The sequence below is a fragment of the Mus caroli genome, chromosome 12, assembly GCF_900094665.2.
Source record: "Mus caroli chromosome 12, CAROLI_EIJ_v1.1, whole genome shotgun sequence".
Classification (NCBI taxonomy): domain Eukaryota; kingdom Metazoa; phylum Chordata; class Mammalia; order Rodentia; family Muridae; genus Mus; species Mus caroli.
Window position 1 is genome coordinate 1393827 of NC_034581.1, and position 18333 is coordinate 1412159.

The 18333-nt window shown below is 41.4% G+C and overlaps 1 protein-coding gene across 1 annotated transcript in view; it reads left to right on the forward strand.

Annotated features, from left to right (window-relative positions):
* Positions 1-266: 266 nt before the first annotated feature.
* Positions 267-18333, forward strand: part of Itsn2 (intersectin 2) — a 119908-nt gene continuing 101841 nt past the window's right edge. The window contains exon 1 of the mRNA XM_029484793.1: positions 267-547. The gene's annotated coding sequence lies outside the window, so the exon portion shown is untranslated. The remainder of the gene's footprint in view (positions 548-18333) is intronic.

Sequence of the window (18333 nt, forward strand, 5' to 3'; positions counted from 1 at the left end):
TGTCCTGGACATCTCTTGGCCCTTTCCAAAACCTTAGGGTCCAGTGTGGCAGGAAATGTCCCACCCAGTCTCCCGCAAGTCACCTCGAAGAGGAGGAGCCAGGTGGGGGGTCTTGGCAGCTCCTGGAAGGGCTGTCAGCCGCGGAGCTTCCGGACCTGGCGGGAGGAGAAGCACTTCGGCCCACGCCTTCCACGGTTCCGGGGGCGAGGAGGAGCGCCACGCTGTGTCACGCTCGCCACGGTGAGGAGTAGGTGTCCCGCGGCTAGGCGGGCGGGCCGTCACTGCCCGCCCGTCGCTCGCCTCCCCGCCCCCCGGCTTCCTGCGGAGGCCGCGGCCGCCATGTTGTTGTGGGGCTGAGGCGGCGCCGGCGGAGAGCCCAGCAGCCGTGACAGGCTGCGCAACAGGTTCGCTGCGGCCGGCCTGACGACTGACCCGGCGGCGGCGGCCGCGGCACGGCAGGGTCTTCCCGGAGCCTGGCCGCGCCCGCGCCCGCGCGCCGGTGTCGAGGAGCGCGCGGGGTCGCGCCGGGACGTGCGCGAGGCGCCAGGTGGGTGAAGCCGCCCGTCGGCGCGGCCGAGGGGCGCGGGGCAGGTGCGGCCGCCGCCGCCCCCGGGGTTCCACGGGCCGGGCAGAGGGGGCTGCGCGCCGCGCACCGCCGGGTTCAGTCCTCGGAAGCGCGTGCGGCCCCCGCCCTAGGCCCCGGCCGAGGACGGCCGCGCCGGGCGGAAACCTCCGGCCCCGGGGTTCCTGCCTCCGCCGCGGGGCCGGCGGGCGGCTCCTCTCAGAGGCCGGGAAGCCCGGGCCCCTAGCCGCGGCCTCGCTTGGCAGGTGGCGGCCTCCGCCTATCGCTGGTGGCGACCGGGTTCCGGGCTTTCCTTAGGGGCATCTGGGCTGGGTGCGCGTTGCCTTGGGGACCTATTTTATTTTGGCTTAGTTGATTTTTCTTTTCTCTCTTTCTTCCTTTCTTTTCTTTTTCCTCCTTGGTCAGGGTTGCTGCAGAGTGTCAGGTGAGCCGCATCCCGGTGCGTCAAAGTAGCCGGAGTCACGAGAGGACAGTGGGCGGATGCTTGGCGTCCACTGCTCGCGTTATAACAGCTAAAGTTGAGAACTGTTAAAGCTCTGACTTCTGCATTATGCACTTCTAGGGTATATATAGGAAGCACAGCAAGGAGTCTCTGTAGCCAAAGTTCATTGCTTATTTAAGGGACAAGAAGCACCTGCAAGTGCATAGTGAGTAGGTAAACTGAGGCTGCAAGTTTCATTCTGCTGAAAGACACTGTTTGCATGTATTGGTCATGCTCTGTGTTATTCAGTGATTGTCCGTGGCAAATACACTCATTTGAAACTTGGATTCATAACGAATAGGAACATTTTGGATAGACCAAGCTACTTTACAATAGGAATTCAAGTTGACACAGAAATTACTGCTTTACTCCGTGCTTCTTGTCTGTTTCACGGCGTTTCCTACTTACTCAGGGGACGCAAGGTGTCACTTGGAATCTTGTGTTGTTAGCTTAGTTTAGGTAGTACAGACTGGAGGCCAAACTAGGTGCTTAAGCTTTTGAGAAATTGCTAACTTCCCTTTGAAGGTTTGTTGTATTGTCAGCCAGTGCTAAAACCTAAACGCAATCTAGAAACATCGCCTACAACATTTATACAAGTTGATGGGAGGCCTGCAAAGTTCATTTATGTGCTTGTATTTATGTGCTTGCCTTTACATTGGTGGTTATTCCTATGACTGGTGTGCCGCTGCCTTTCCAAGTAATACTGATAACCACTTAACGAAGTTAAAAAAATGTTCAACATATCTAGAGGCTCATCCTGATATTTCCTGAGTGTGAAGAGATATGTACGTTCAGGGGATTGGATTTGTACTTTAAAAATGCATTTTTACAAAAACAGAGTAACACACACCCTTTGCCCAAACTTAGAGACATTTTCAAGAATTTCTTTATTTTGGTCATTTTATCCTATACAAAGTGGACATTTTCTTATATAATCTTAGAATTTTTAGAGGTGTGTGTGTGTATTAAGGAGTAAAACGACCATTATACATATTCTCAGCATGCTGTCTGCCACCAGGGGCATGAAATCTCAAGATATTTAGTTTTGATTCATCTTCAATATAGAGTTTCACAGAGTTCCATCCTTCTGATAAAAAAATATGTATTGTGCATCACCCACTAAACTTCCTTAAGTATCACAGTGTATCTCCCATGGTGGTCATTTATAGAGCACTTACTAACATTATATTTAAATAGTATATAAGACACTGAGCATAGTGTTTTATATACTTATTTAAAGTACATGAAGGCCCTGTAAGTAATGTCCTCCCATCAGATAGATAAGTACAGTGTTGACTGTTAGCTGACTGCTCTAGGTCTCGGAGCTAGTAAGAACAAGTGTCTTGTTTCAGTTTAGAATTCTTTTGACGTCAGCACCTAAGCTCTTTCTGCAATTGCATAGATCTAAAGCTGAGCATACATCTAAAATGTATTTATACTTGGCTCTTTTACAGTGGTTGCACATTGACAGACCCTCCGGGGTAAAGCGTGCATGTAGGTACTCTTGAGAAAGAGGAACTGAATGGGGCTTAAAGGATATGAGGCACAGAGGAAATGGGGGAGGAAACTGAACAGAAATAACAGTGAATAGACCGAGAAATAATGTATTTTCATAACTCTAAGAGTGCAACGTATTTCATTTGCAGTGTTTTGAGAGGTTCAATTAAAGGGCAGTTTCACAGCCATATGAAGACACTAAATAATGTTGTTATATATTGTACAGCCATATCAAGACACTGAATAACTGTTATATACTGTACAGCTATTCAACTGTGATTATGGCAAGTTTCTTTAATTCTCCAATTTCTGTTTCTTCTTCATCTTTAAAACAGGGATAATGATAGTCGCCATTTCATAGTGTTGTATGTAATATAAAGTGCTTAGTGGCTGGGCCTAGCATAAGTGCCCAGTGAATGTTACCTGCTATCATCCCAGCCTGCTTCCTTCAATGAGAAATCTCAAGCTAATTAGTCTGTCGTCCTCTCTGTGGTGCTGTCTCTCTTAGGTTTGTGATTTATTCTAATTACTGTAGAAAATAGCTTTTTCTTTTGGTGTTCAGTTTTTAATCAACATCAAAATAAGCCATATGAGAAGGCTAAAAAATGGATTACAAGAGTCTTCGTCTGTAGTTCCCTTCATTTCTACTCCTTTAGATCATTACTTCAGTGCCTTTGGATTCAGATAGTTCAATTCTTTGCAGCTCGCAGTGGACTTAAGTTGGAAGAGGCTAGTGTTGAGAGAGAACAGACCCGAGAGATCTAGATAGCCAAGGCTTTGTACTGGTCATTAGGACGGGAGCAGCCTTGGCTTTGCCGTTTTCTTTCTGTGTTCTCTGTCCTCCTTTCTTAGTCTTCCACCTAATATGTTTTTGTGCATTTGTAAAATGACTGCTTTAATATAAGAACCAGGTAGGACAAGTAAATACATTTCGTAATTTAACATTTGGGGCATTGCTTTTTAGTATTCATGAAATAATCCTTAGGGATTATAGGCAATTACCTCAAAGATTAGTGACAATTTCCTGTTAGTTACTTTTCTTGTTTCTATGACAAAATATTTGACAAGAAGCAACTTGAGGAACATTTTGACACACAGTTTGAGGGTACAGTCCATCACAGCAAGAGAGTGAGACAGGTAGTCAGTCACAGCGCATCTGCAGTCAGGAAGCAGAGATGGATACCGTCTCCTAGCTGTCGCCTTTGTGTGAAGTCGGTGAAATAGCAGTCCACATTCAAGGTGAGTCTTCCCACTTCAGTTAATCTAATCTAGACAATCCTGCATAGGCATGTCCAAAGGCTTTCCTCCTAGGTTGTTGTAGATTTTGTCAAGTTAACCGTCAGTATTAATCATATTTGCCAAGAATGGTGTGGACCACTTAGGAATACAAAGAAGTATTATTTCTTTAAACCATTTTTATTAGCATCTGAACATCCAAGTGGTAGAAGGGAAAATTTCTCCCCTTTAGGTTTTCCATTGCTGAGGAGCCTACCTGTATTGAGCTTTCCTCCCCCTCCCCCTTCATCCCAGTGATTCTGACCTAAGACTCACTAACGCCTTTCAACATACTGATTCCTGCAGTGTTGCACAGGTTCACAGAACTGAGTAGTGTGGGATGGTTGAGGTGTTAAGAACCTTTGGATTAGATTTGGGCAGCTGTAAGTCTTTTCTGGTAGTACTCCCCTGAACCTGATCTTTGGAGTTCATTTAGCTGAGGACCTGATAGTGCAGCTCACTCTTGCATCACTCTCAGATCGTCTCTTCATTACTGCAGCTGTTCTTTATTTTTGTCTTCTTCACATTCCACATCAGCGTTCTTTTCTTTATTCTGTCTTCTGTCTTTGAAAATTAAGGACAAAAGAAGTTACTCATAATTCATAGCATAGAGTTCATTCTTTCATTTCATTTCATAAATATTGCATGATTTCTTGCAAGAAATGTCTAATATATTACTTATATAACCTGTGAATAAAATACACAACCCTGTCTTGCCATAGGGGCACTTAAATTCAGGAAAAGAGAATAAAGACAATAAAATATCTTGAACTTAGAAATTACCAAGTACTATGGAGAAAATTAAGACAGAAAATATGGGTGTGTGTGTGTGTGGAGTAATTGGAAGAAGTAAATTTGTCATCTTCAAAATGATCAAGAAACTCCAACACCCTTTCCCCCAAAAAACTCCATAGTGTACATTTACAAGTAAATACATAGTAGCCTTAATATAAGTAAGTTATTCATAGTTTAGGGTACCATATTTAAGATGGTTTTATTTTTATTGTTACTATTATTGCATATTTGTTTGGTACCTAGCAGACCTCTTGATATTTCTTACTATTGAAATTATTTAAAAACCTTCCCTAACACAGTTTATGCTTAAAGCAGAAATTTGCCAAATTGTTTAGAATGGGCACTTAATTTGATTTTCCCTAAAAGTACTATATTGTTTGGTTTAAGATTTTATTGACTTTTTATGTGTACTATTTATTATAATGAATAATAAATGTTCTGTGTAGAACGTTGGGACACTATACGGAAATACAGAGAATGTGATACTTTTTTTGATATAGCCGTTGCTTATGTTTTGATAGAGCTCCTCCTAAAACATTGTCTCTACAGATAATGCACCTTGCACCTGCTATATTGTTATAAGTTAATTTTTGTTGTTGTTGCTGTGCTACCCCAAGCATGTTTGGCAAGTGCTTTTCCAGCTTTTCCATTGAACTACATGCCCAGTTCCTGTTCGGTGATTTTTTTTTCTTCTTAGCTTACTAATATTTATCAAAACCTGACTTTATTTTTACTATGTACTTATTCTCAGTACACTTTTATTGGTGAATAATATGCCCTTACTACTGGATATTAGTAATAATGTCTAACATCTATAGAGCAGTAGTTTTATCTTAGTTATTTTGCAGATACTTTACATAAATTCATTTAGTCTTTAGCCTCTTTATCAGAATATAGTTGAGGAATTTGAGTAAGTATAACAATTTCCTCAGCATCACCCAATCAGTAAGTGAGAGACCTAGGGTATAAATTTGACTTTGATCATCTGCTTATAATCATTATCTTGGTGATTAAGGTAGTCTGTAACCTTTCTTTGATGTCATGCTGTAGCTCGCATCCCTGTACCTGTGTTTGTGTTCATGATGATGAGCGTTTCCCCAGGATAGATTTCAAGTGGTAGACACTGGATCAAAAGGGATGGACACTTTTTTTTAGGTTATATTAAAGGCAGGCTTATTGGGAAGCTGCTCTCTGGTGGGCAAGTTCACTGGACCCAAGGACCAAGGCCAGAGAAGTCACCTGGGGAAAGTGGGGTCGGGGAGGGAGAGAGAAAGGGAGAAAGGAGCATGTGCAGAGAGAGGAGCCGAGCATATGGATCCGCCCTGCTTAATGCCCATGTAAACATAGTATCAGATTACCTTATAGCAAAGTTCATTAGTGTCTATGTGTGAATGAAACCTGTCTGATTTCCTAACATCCTTGAAAGCACTGCCTTTTAAAAATATGCTAACTTATTAAAACTACTTTTCTACTTCTAAGTGTTGGTATCAGATCATTCTTTTTCCATTTTTCTTGAAAAATGTTAATTTCTGCTTCTTTCCTATTTTATTGGCACATTCACTTTGTTTTGTTTTGCAGTTCTTTTGTTCTTTTGTTCCTTTCTTTCCTGTCTTCTCTTCCCTCCCTCCTCCCCCCCCCCCCCCAGTCTGTTGACAGAGTTTGACATAGCCCGACTGGCCTCAAATGTACTATGTAGCCAAAGATAAAAGAGGTGAAGGAGACTTCTGCTCTCAGTGCCTCCACCTCCTGAACACTGGGACTGCAGGCAGATGCAGCTGCCCCTGCTCTAGGGGGTGATGGGGTTAGGGAACAAGCCTGAAGCTTTGTGCGTGGTGCAGTCATTCTACCAACTCAACCACATTACCAGCCCTTTCGATTGTTCTTAAGAATTCTTTGTATGTTAAGCATAGTATATCTTCCGTGTAATTATACATCTTTCTAAGTTTGTTTTTAGGTTTGTTTTATGGATTTAAGAAAAATAATAATGATGGTAGTTAATGTCTATATAGCGTTTCTCAAGTACATATATGTTGTATATGCTAAATGTCATTCATTTAATAACTCATTTAATTTTTGCAGCATCCTGTAAGAGGTAGTGCTGTTATTAGCTCCTTTGACAGACATTATCTTTTTTTTTTTTTTTTTTTTTTTTTTTTGAGGCAGGGTCTCATGTGTAGCCCTGCTGGCCTTGAACTTGCAGAGATCCACCTGCCTTCCAAGTGCTAGGCTTAAATGCGTGTGCCTTGATATCATCTTTTAAAGTCTAGATTTTTCCTCTGTGCTTTTGCCTATTTCTGTTCTCAGTCCCCAGTAACCTGCTGTCTGAAACCTATTGTTTAGTACTCGTTACTCAATTTAGAAGTCATTTCCTCTGAGATTACTCATCTAATAATGTTGTAGTTGCTCAAGGCAAAGTGAGCCACTCATCTGGCTCTCACAGCACAGCGCTTACATGGAAGTCTAAGTTTTGCTGCATTTTCTGCTCCATTCCCTTTTCTTACACATTTAATGACTGGGCAAAAACACTGACTTGAATTAAAAGTGCTCACGGTGACTCTGGGTGGTGTCAAGACGTGAAAGGCCAGGAGATGGCCTGGTTGATGAAGGGCTTGCTGCACAAGCTTGAATCCCCAGGGCCCATATAAAAGCTAAGTACTTGTGCGCACATAAACACACATGTGCGTGCCTCCCCTATCCCCCAGTCAAACACAAAAGAAGCCCAGCACTTGGGAGGCAGGTGGATCTCTACAAGTTCAAGGCCAGCAGGGCCACACACTGAAATCCTGCCTTAAAAAACCAAGTCGATATGAAAGGAGTTAATAGCAGAGCACCTCCTAGGTAAGACTTCCTTCCAAGTCCAGCAAGCTGAGACCTGGCCTGGGAAAGGAACACCGAAGCGGGTCTGACAGCTAGTGGGGAAAACAGCAGAAGGCCAGAGACTGGTTTTGCTGATTACAAACCTTGCTTCTGGGAGAGATAAGGAGTAAGGCCCTGTTTGCCCTAATATGTGTTTGTGGGTATGGGTGTAGGGTTTGGTTTGTTTTTGTTTTTTTTTTTTTTGGTTTTGTAGGGATTGTTGTTATTTGTTTTTCTTTTGTTCTGTTTGCTTTTAGAAAGGGTCTTACTGTGTTGCTCAGGTGTTTTTCAAACTCCTGGCTACAAGTTCCCCCCAGCCCCACCCCTCTTGACACATTCCTAGTAGCTGGGATCGCAAGCACACACTGCTCCAGCCAACTGAACCACTGTACTCCAGTACACTTTCTTATAGTGTTCAGAATATTGATTCTTCGAGAACATGGGTCTATTTATCTTCTGACTTAGACCTTTTACTAACATAGTGAAGAACTTGGAGAGTCCTGACATCTTGCTTGCTAAGACTTGAAGGGAAGTTTGGTGAACTCAAAGCCTTTGTCAAAAGTCCCAGGGAAGATCCCTGCACTCTTGTCTTTGGAGCCTCTCCTCCAGTTTCCTAGGTCAGTGCTTTTGCATAGACCTCAGCTCCTTCTCACCGGCCTTGGTTATGCTTTGATTTCTCTTTTGCTAACTGGAGTAAGAAACATTCTACTCTTAACTTACTAGTTTAATTTTGAGATATGCCAATGGCTGGTCTCGAAAGAGGGTGGTAAGTACTATCTTTAATTAACAATAGAGCTTATATCATTTGATAGAAAAACTTTTCAAAGTTTTTAAACTTCTTAAATTTAACTTTACTTCTCAGTAGGTAGCTTAATTTTGTTGTTGTTGCTGCTGTTTTCATTTTTGTTTTTTTGAGACAGACCAAGAACTTGCCGTATAGACCAGGCTAACCTTGAATTGCCTTTCAAATGCTTGCATTCCAGGCCTGCACCACAACACCTGGACAATATCTTTTTCTTTATGAAAGTAGTACATGCCAAATACAGAAACTTAGTAAGATAAAAGTATATTCCAAGTCAATCTCCTAGTGACAGTCATTTTTAGAGTTCATTCCATGAGTATGTGTGCATGCCTGAATGTGTGTGTTAGTGTCTGTGCCCAGCAGTTGAAATTGAGAACACAGATTTTGTATTTTAGGATTTAAGTGGTTAGCTTTCTAAGTGCAACAGTCTCATTAAGCCTGCATTTTCTTTTCTTTAAAAAGGAGAGATTTGCTGGGTATGGTGGTACACAAGTTTAATCCCAGCACTTGGAAAGCAGAGGCAGCCAGATTTTTATAGGTTCGAGGCCAGTCTGGTCTACACAGCAAGTTCCAGGACAGACAGATAGTCAAGGCTAAATAAGAAAACCTCTATCCCCTTCCCATCCCCCAGAAGGTAGATTTTTGGTTTTTCAAGACAGGGCTTCTAGAACTGTGTGTATAGCCTTGTCTCTGCTGGAACTCTGTAGATTAGGCTGGCCTTGAACTCACAGAGATCCATCTGCCTCTGCCTCCCTAGTGCTGGGATTAAAACCATTCACCACCATCACCTGGCTAAAAGGTAAGATATTTTATATAATATTTATGCTTAGGGCTATAAAGACGAAGAGGTAATTATAGTTAATATCAGCCTTATCTTAGTGAGGGTCCATTGCTCTGAACTGCTTAGAATGAGGGAGCAGACTGGATCAATTGCATATTCTCTTTCATGAAATAATTATAATTTAATTTAAAATTTTGTTTTTAACATTTATAAGTGGCTTTTGAAACTGTTTAGTGAACTCTCTAAAATGTAATCAAAACAAGTCCTAAAAGTTGATTTATCTTGGGCTAGCCTCAAGGATGGTGAGTTTATGTGAACCTGAGACTCTAGTATCTTGAAATGGTGGCATCACTGATAACAAGGTAACCATGGTAACATGTAAAAACATGTACTATAGGGTTTGGCACCTTCATCATATTTCTAAAATTAATTTTTAGTTGAAGTACAAAGTAATAAATTCATCATAAGATCTTCATATTTGTTATTATATAGTTTGTCTTTGTTTCCTCCCACTATCCTCTTCTGTATTCCTCCCTCCCTCTAGCTGATTCTCTTTCCTCCCCCAGTTAGTTCCCTCTTCTGCTTTTCTATTGCCTGTGTTCCTTCACCTGCTTCCAAAAGTGAGATTTTGCCCAATGTTAAGGCACCACATATAGTATTAAAGTATTTAAAATCCTGGGCTGGGGTTTCTACCCCACCTTTGGTTAGTGAGTTCCTGGATGAAAGACACACATAGCATTATATTTTCAGTAAGCCTTAATCTGCAAGATAATCCTCCACAGGCATGCTCAGAGGCTGGTGTCTCAGATGATTCTAGACTCTGTCAAGCTGACAACTTATATAACTTGCTGGGAAAGAAATAAGGAAAAGGACCTTATTTTGTTCCTTTTAATGCCCAAATAGTCTTTTGTTATATGTGTAGATACATTTGTTTATCCATTCTTTGATAGACATTTGGGTTGTTTGTACCTTTTTAGCTACTGTGAATAGATGTACTATAAGAAGTTGTACAGGTTTTTGTGTGGACATGTTTGTTTCTTTTAAGCTCATCCTTAGAGTTGAATTGCTGATTTCTATGATAGCCTATGTTTAACCTTTTAAGGAGCTTCCACATTGTTTTCTAAAGCAGTGGAGATGTTCTCCCACAAGCGGTGTATGAAGGTTCTACTTCAGGAGAGTATATTTTGTACTGTTCGTGATCCACTACACAAAATCATAATGAAAATAATTACTGAAAATTATTGGGTTATTTATTGGTCTCCTTTATGGTCCAAGATACCAAGTCATGAGCCTTTTCCTGATGGATAATCAACCAAATATGCCGTTCATCTTGAATAGTTCTCAGGGCGGCTCTTCTTCCATCCCCTCCCAAATAGCTTTGATATTTGTGTATTACTACTTATTAAGAATCTAATTTACCGCCGGGCGTGGTGGTGCACGCCTTTAATCCCAGCACTTGGGAGGCAGAGGCAGGTGGATTTCTGAGTTCCAGGCCAGCCTGGTCTACAGAGTGAGTTCCAGGACAGCCAAGGCTACACAGAGAAACCCTGTCTGGAAAAACCAAAAAAAAAAAAACAAAAAAAACCCAAAAAACCAAAACCAAAAAAACAACAACAACAAAAGAATCTAGTTTACCAAGGTGTATTGAAACTTAGAGTTTATAAACTAAAATTATGTATGTCTTACTGAAGACTAATTTTTTAAAAGAATCTCATTTGTACAATGTTAGCCATCATTGAAGAATTCCTACTATACATGCCCACATGTGGATAGACACTGCACCATTGGCATTGTCTTGAGTTGGCTGCTTTCCCACTACCCCTGGACTAATATAATTATAAAATAATACATACTAGAATGTGAAGATGATCAAAAAATATAAAAGGTCTTATATATTTTATACTAATTATATACTGAAGTTATCATTGTAGAGATTAGTTAAAATATTAACAGCTGGCTGGAGAGATGGCTCAGTGGTTAAGAGGACTGTTCTGCTCTTCCAGAGGGTCTGAGTTCAATTCCAGCAACCACATGGTGGCTCACAACCATCCGTAATGGGATCCAATGACCTCTTCTGGTGTGTCTGAAGGCAGCGACAGTATACTCATATATATATAATAAATATTTTAAAAAATATTAACACCAGTTTCTGATGTCTCTTTTATGAAAAGAATAGCAAAAAGAAAAGACATTTTTAAAAATTTCCATAGAATAATACAAGATGAGTATATGAAAGATTAACAGTTTAGGGCACATTGGAGCAGGCCTATCTCTCAGGAGGAAGATCATGAACCAAAGGAAACCCTTTCTTAAGTTGCCTTTGTCAGGGTATTTTATCATAACCACAGTAAAATAAACCATGACAAAGGTCTTCAGGTCAGCCCATTGTCTGCTTAATAAATTTTCATGCCTTAGATTAGGTACACTTTACGTGTGTCACACACAGCAATATCTTTCTGTGTTCCACCTTAGTTGTTTTTTCGTTTTGTTTTACTTTTTTTTTTTTTTAACAAGCCTTTGGAACACAGGTTACTCTGTGTTGGGATGGCTGATATGATTTCACAGTTTTTTTTGTTTTGTTTTTGTTTTTGGTAAGGTCATTTTTTTTATTAGATATTTTCTTCATTTACATTTCAAATGCTATCCTGAAAGTCCCCTATACCCTTCTTCTGCCCTGCTCCCCAACCCACTCACTCCTGCTTCCTGGCCCTGGCATTCCCCTGTACTGGGGCACCCAGGGATCCATCCCATAAACAACCACCAAACCCAGGCATTATTGCATATGCCAGCAAGATTTTGCTGACAGGGCCCTGATATAGCTGTCTCTTGTGAGGCTATGCCAGTGCCTGACAAATACAGAAGCGGATGCTCACAGTCATCTATTGGATGGAACACAGGGCTCCAATGGAGAAGCTAGAGAAAGCACCCAAGGAGCTGAAGGGGTCTGCAACCCTATAGGTGGAACAACAATATGAACTAACCAGTACCCCCAGAGCTCGTGTCTCTAGCTGTAGACGTAGCAGAGGATGGCCTAGTCGGCCATCAATGGGATGAGAGGCCCTTGGTCTAGCAAAGAGTATATGCTCCACCTTAGTTTTTGAGACAGTGTCTTCCATTGAACCTGGATGGTGTCATTTCCTTATCTCCAGCTCTGCAGCACGTACGCACCAGGCTACACTGCCATGCCTGGTGAGTGCGTGGGTACTGGATGTTTAAACTCATGTCCTCATGCTTGTGCTGCAAGCATTTTACCCAGACTATCCCCTCAGTCCTGCACATGCTCTTGTCATTACACTTTGTTAGGTGAGAAAGGTAAGAGACAAGAGTTTAGAGATTCCAAATGTCTTTCCGAATTAAACCAGAGTTAGGGATTTGTGTTTAGGCCCCTCTTATTGGAATTATGCCATCAGGCTATAGTGAGAGACTTTATAGATGAAGTCCAATTTAGGGTATTTGGTAATACCCTATTAAATACCCTATCTATTAAAACTGCAATGTTCATACACACTAAACCACTATGTGTACTATTTATCTTTGGAAAAACATATAAGTGTACACATTTATATTGAATACATATATTCAGAATGTTTATTGTTGGGCTGGAGAGGTGCCTCAGCAGTTGAGAGTGCATACTGCTCTTCCAGAGGTCCTAGTTTGTTTCTCAGCACCGGTTTCTCAGGCAGCTCACAGTCACTTGTAACTCCAGCTTTGGGGGATCTGATGCCTCTGTCCTCTGAGGGCATTTACATCGTGTGCACATACCCACATATAGGCACAGACACATACACGTAATTAAAAATAAAAGTTAAAAAACATTTTAGAAAAAGATGTCTGTTACAGTGTTATTTGAGATGGTAAAAAGTTAATAGCATGAAAAAAGGCAAAGGAATGAAGTGTGACAAGTCTGACCCTGTAAGCAATGAAGTATGACAGTCTGGTCCTGTAAGCAATTAAGTATGACAGTCTGATCCTTTAAGCACGCCTTCCCCAACCCTTTCAAGGACTTGAGACATAGTCAAGTCAAATTACGCAGGCTAGTCTTGAACTCACTGTGTAGTCTAGGAAACCTTTGGATTCTTATAGTCCTGCTTCATCTTCCACAGTAGCTTGGATTATAACTGTGGGCCACTAGGCTCAGCTTGCTTGCCTGCCTGCTTGCTTTTTTATTTTTAAATTTAAAAAAAATATTTTTTGGTAAAACTAGTTTCCTAGTATATAAACAAGAAAATACCTGGAAAAATATAGTCAAACCTATTAATGGTTGTTATCTTGATAATGGACTTTCATTTTTGTGAGGAGATGTGTGGCTTTTAAATTTTAAAAAAGCACAGTGTTAATTTACATTTGTATCGCTCGGTCTTTGGGTTCCTCAAGTTACTATCAAGTGAGAGTAAGTTGTTATTTATTTTCCCAGACCACAGGAATCATCTGCACTGCTTACCTTCCTTTATATTATCTTCCCATGTTTATTCATTTAACAAATGTCTGAGAGTACAGGGCCAAGGTCGATTTGAATGCATATATACTTGCTGGATTCTTGTAACTTATTTGTGTGTGACCTTCCCTTTTTCTGTCTCAGAGAAGGTTGCACTTAGATCCTAGAGAGGCCAAGAAATTAGTCTTCAGCCCTCCCTTTGAAGAGAGGGAAAGAACAAAAGAATGGCAGAAGTCTGTCTTTTCTCTGATCCTGCTTGTGAATTTCCAGTCTTGTGAATATCTGAATTTATCCCTGTTGCCGTATCTGAAATGTATTCCCAGAGCCAGAAACGTCTGTCCCATGGTGTAACTTTATGCCCAAGAGCTATCTAATTCCACTCTCATAGATAATGTTTCTTTTCACTCCCTTTGGAGATTTTTTTCTAAAAAAATAGTTTTGTTTCTCTTTCTGAAAGTAAATACAGTACTCCTACTTCCCTTTCTTAAAGACTCCTGCCTCTCCTCCCGCCACTTCATCTTCCTTTAGCAACATATTTCTTTTGATTGCTGTTTTGTTTTTTAACGAGTCACAAACATCCCCTTACTGCAGAATCCAGAGCAGTTGATTTTTGAGCTGTGCTTGCAGTGCAACTGAACTTGACAGGCTGCTAAGACTAATAGCGTAGCCTTTATTTGCGTATCATTTGACAGTGGTGACTTCTCCTTGGTACTCTTTTTCTCTTTGCTTTTGAAACTCATTATGGGTCTCACTATGTAGACCTGGCTGGCCCTGAAACTACTATATAAACCAGGCTGGCCCCTAATTCACAGTGATCATGTCTGCCTTCTGAGTACTGGTATTAAAGGCATGTGCCAGCATGCCTGGATTCTTTTGTTTCAAATACATTCTTTCCCAGACAGGATTGTAACTATACCCCGTCTCCAAGAGAGCTCCTTCTGTTTCCTGGTCACTCTCACCAATATGTCTTTTAAAGATGTCAAGGGAAGGTCCCAAGGCCTGACACTATTACTGAGGCTATGGAGAGCTCACAAAAAGGGACCTAGCGCTGGGCTGTGATGGCGCACGCCTTTAATCCCAGCACTTGGGAGGCAGGCGGATTTCTGAGTTCAAGGCCAGCCTGGTCTACAAAGTGAGTTCCAGGGCTATACAGAGAAACCCTGTCTCGAAAAACCAAAAAAATAAAAAAATAAAAAGGGACCTAGCATGACAGCATTCCGGAAGACCCAACAAGCAGCTGAAAGAGTCAGAGGCAAATAGTTGTTCCCAACCAATGGACAGAAGCAGCAGACCCCTGTTGTTGAATTAGGGAAGGCTGAAAGAAACTGTGGAGGAGGGCCATCCTGTAGGAGGACCAGCTGTCTCAATTAATATGGGCCCCCGAGAAACAGGCAGCATACACCAGCTGATATGAGGCCCCCAGCACACATACAGCAGAAGACTGTAGGTCTGTGTTCATTCAGAGATGATGCACCTAACCCTCCAGAGACTAGAGGCCCCAGGGAGTTTAGAGGTCAGGTGGCATGGGGAGTGGGGACATCCAGGTGGAGACAAGGGGTGGGGAGGAGGTATGGGCTGTGGAGCAGTAGGAGGGTGCATGGTAGGGGTGGGAGGGGTGGATAAAATATGGAATGTTTTAGCAGCAAATTTACAGTTGTGAAGCATGGGGTCACCACAACATGAGGAGCTGTTTTAAAAAGGGAGGGCTGAGAACCACTGCTCTAAAGGGTCATGAGTTCCAATTCAACCTGAGTTACATATCAAAACCTTGTCTCAAAAACCAAAAACACCTTGGCTGGCAAATTGGCTTAGTGGATGAAGGAACCTACTTCAAAGCCTGACAGCCTAAGTTTGTTCCCCTGGACCCACATAGTGGAAGAAAGAACTGACTCTACTTGTGTGCATTGTGTCTGCATGCATGTCCACATACAAACACATGTGCACAAGCTAAATGGTAATGGAATAACAAAATATGTACCTTCAGGAACTGTACTGTCATGCTTTTGAATACCGGTCCTTTAGTCAAATTTATTTAAACTATTTAACTATTATGATTCAAAGTAGAGCTGGAAAAATCCAAAGTTTTTTTCTGCCCTCAAAATTTAAAAAGTCTCAGAATTTATTAAGAAATATATAAACTTTTATCTCTAAAAGTATACTTAAAAGAAAAACAGTCCCCACAAAGTTATAGAAGAGCCATGTTGCAGGGGGCAGAATGGTTGATATCCATATTCCTAAGGCCCCTGCTCTTCTTTCCCAACAGATCTCCTCTATTCAATCTTTAAAAATTCGACTTTATTATTAGTGTGTATGCATGCATGCACATGTGTATTATGATGTTTGCATGTGTGTGGATGTATGATGTGGGTGCATGTGTCCCAGGGCACACTTATTGAAGTCAGATGACAGCTTTTTGAGAGTTGATTCTCTCCCATGATGCATTCTGGGGATTGAACACACATGTCTTCCGGCTTCCATGGCAAATGCTTTCCCCGTCTGAGCCCCCTCTGCAGTCTGATATGTCAAGTTGACATTGCCTCCTCTGCATCCCTTTGTTTCTTTGTTGTTGTTGTTACTGTTCATTTGTTTCTATGTGAGCCATATTATTTATTTGCCAAATTAACTTGTTCATCAAATATTTAAAAGTACTTACTATGAAACATTTGGTTTAAGAACTAGGAATACCAAGCTACATGAAGATGGACTGTAGCCAGGGCATGTGGCCTAGGCAAACAAGGATAATGTGAAATTGAAGTGCAGTATGGTAAAGATTGTTGTGGTTGAGCACCGCTATAGGCATACGTGAGAGACAGTATCTAATGCCAGGGAGGACAGGCTTCTTTTATAGAAAAGATGTCATTTGAATTGGGAATTAAAGGATGGGAAGTCTCATGATGACTGTAACAGGGCCAACACTTCTTTGTGAAAACAATAAGGAAGAGAAAAAAATGTCCCTGTTTTAAGAAAGGTTGCTGTGCGTACCCATCAAGGAGAAGTGATAGGTAAAGGAGGCTGGAGGGATGTCTGAAAGTACTTTTCATCCAAGTTTCATCCAAGAACTTGAGGCTGACTTGTAAGTACTGGGGGGGTTTAAGCAGGAGTGGCACACTGGTGAGGTTAGGGGAAGAAAACGAAATCTGTGTGGAAACATTTTAGGGGAGAAAACTATTGGAGAAGTTTGCATATGCTAATGCGTATAATGACTTGCTACTGACACAGTCTCAAGTGATGACCCTGGGTATCTACTGAGTTGTTAAACAGTGATGTGATTGGCCAGATTGGGGAACTCTTTTATGAGCAGAACTGGACTAGAGATGTATGATTTCTAGGTCCATTTTTGCTTACGAGCTTGTGGGCTTATACAACTTTTTTTAGTTTGCCTATCTTGAAAATTGTGGCCTTTGGACTGAATGGCTATAATTTTTCTATAATTGTGTGCTTCTCAACAAACAAAACCTTCAACCTTTACTGAGCCACTTTTAATTTTAAATGGCTATAATTTTTCCTGGGTCTTAAGGACCCATTTATAGAAGAGCCTCTGAATGGTGGTCTGGCAGATCCACTTTTGTCTCTCTTTAGGATCATATATTCCAGTCCCAAATTCATATTTGGTGTTGTCTCCAGATTACATTTAGAATCAACTCAACCAAGTTCGTCTTTGCCTTTTACCTGTTATCCACCAAGTAGGGTTTCTTCAAAGGTAGCTTGCCAGTTCTCCAAGGAGTAATTAATAGTTCCCATCATGACTGCAAACTGCCCAGCGTTGCACATTATCCTCTTCACACATAGAGCGCGGTGTTTGTAGGACACCCATGAACCGTGTAACGGCGGCGGTGCTGGTTAGTCACTCTTCCCTGTAGAGTGGTGGCCAGGAGGCCGTAAACAGCCAGCACTCTGAGTTTATTAGATACAGCCTTGGGGATTGTGCAGCTGGGCAGACTTTTCCTCTCCACTAAAATGTGTCAACATCAAGTTCACCCATTACTTGTATAAACATATGACCTTTTCACCATTATTATATTCCTCTAGGAGAGGAAAAGATCCATAAAGGCAAAGAGAAGCTCACAGGTTTTAGAAGGAGAGAGGCTTGGAATCACCTCATTGTTCCATGATACTGAATTTGGGCAAGTCATTTAAGCTCTCTGTTTCTTCATTGTGCAATGAGAATGATATCTGCCTGGTGAGGATTTTGTAGGAGTATATTACAGGATACCTAGGTATATGAAGCTCTGTGTGCAGAACTGGAATATTGGATTCTTATTGAACATGAGACATGTTAGGTGATTAATAGAAGTGTATTGAATTAATAGAAAACATTAAGCAAATGTTAGCAATTATTTAAAAATGTAAAACAGACTTATATGATCTGTTACATTTTCCAAAATTTCAATTATAATTATTTCTTATGCAACACTGGGGATTGAGCCAAGGCCGTGTGCATTCTCAGTAAGTGCTTCATCCCTGAGCTCCATCTCCAGCCCCTTATTAGTATTTCTCTCCAATTCTGCTGGTAAACTAGGAAAACATAAGCATGGTGCAGTTAGCGACTCTAAGATGGGGCAGGAAGTTAATGGGACTAAAACAGATGTAGCAGTAAGCCTTAAGAGCATATTGATTATAACAAATTATGTTATAATAAGATGCTACCAGAATCAACCAAATGCTACATACATGTATGTATTAGTTAGTGTTTTACTGCTGTGAACAGACACTATGACCAAGGCAAGTCTTATAAAAAAACAACATTTAATTGGGGCTGGCTTACAGGTTCAGAGGTTCAGTCCATTATCATCAAGGTGGGAGCATGGCAGTATTCAGGCAGGCATGG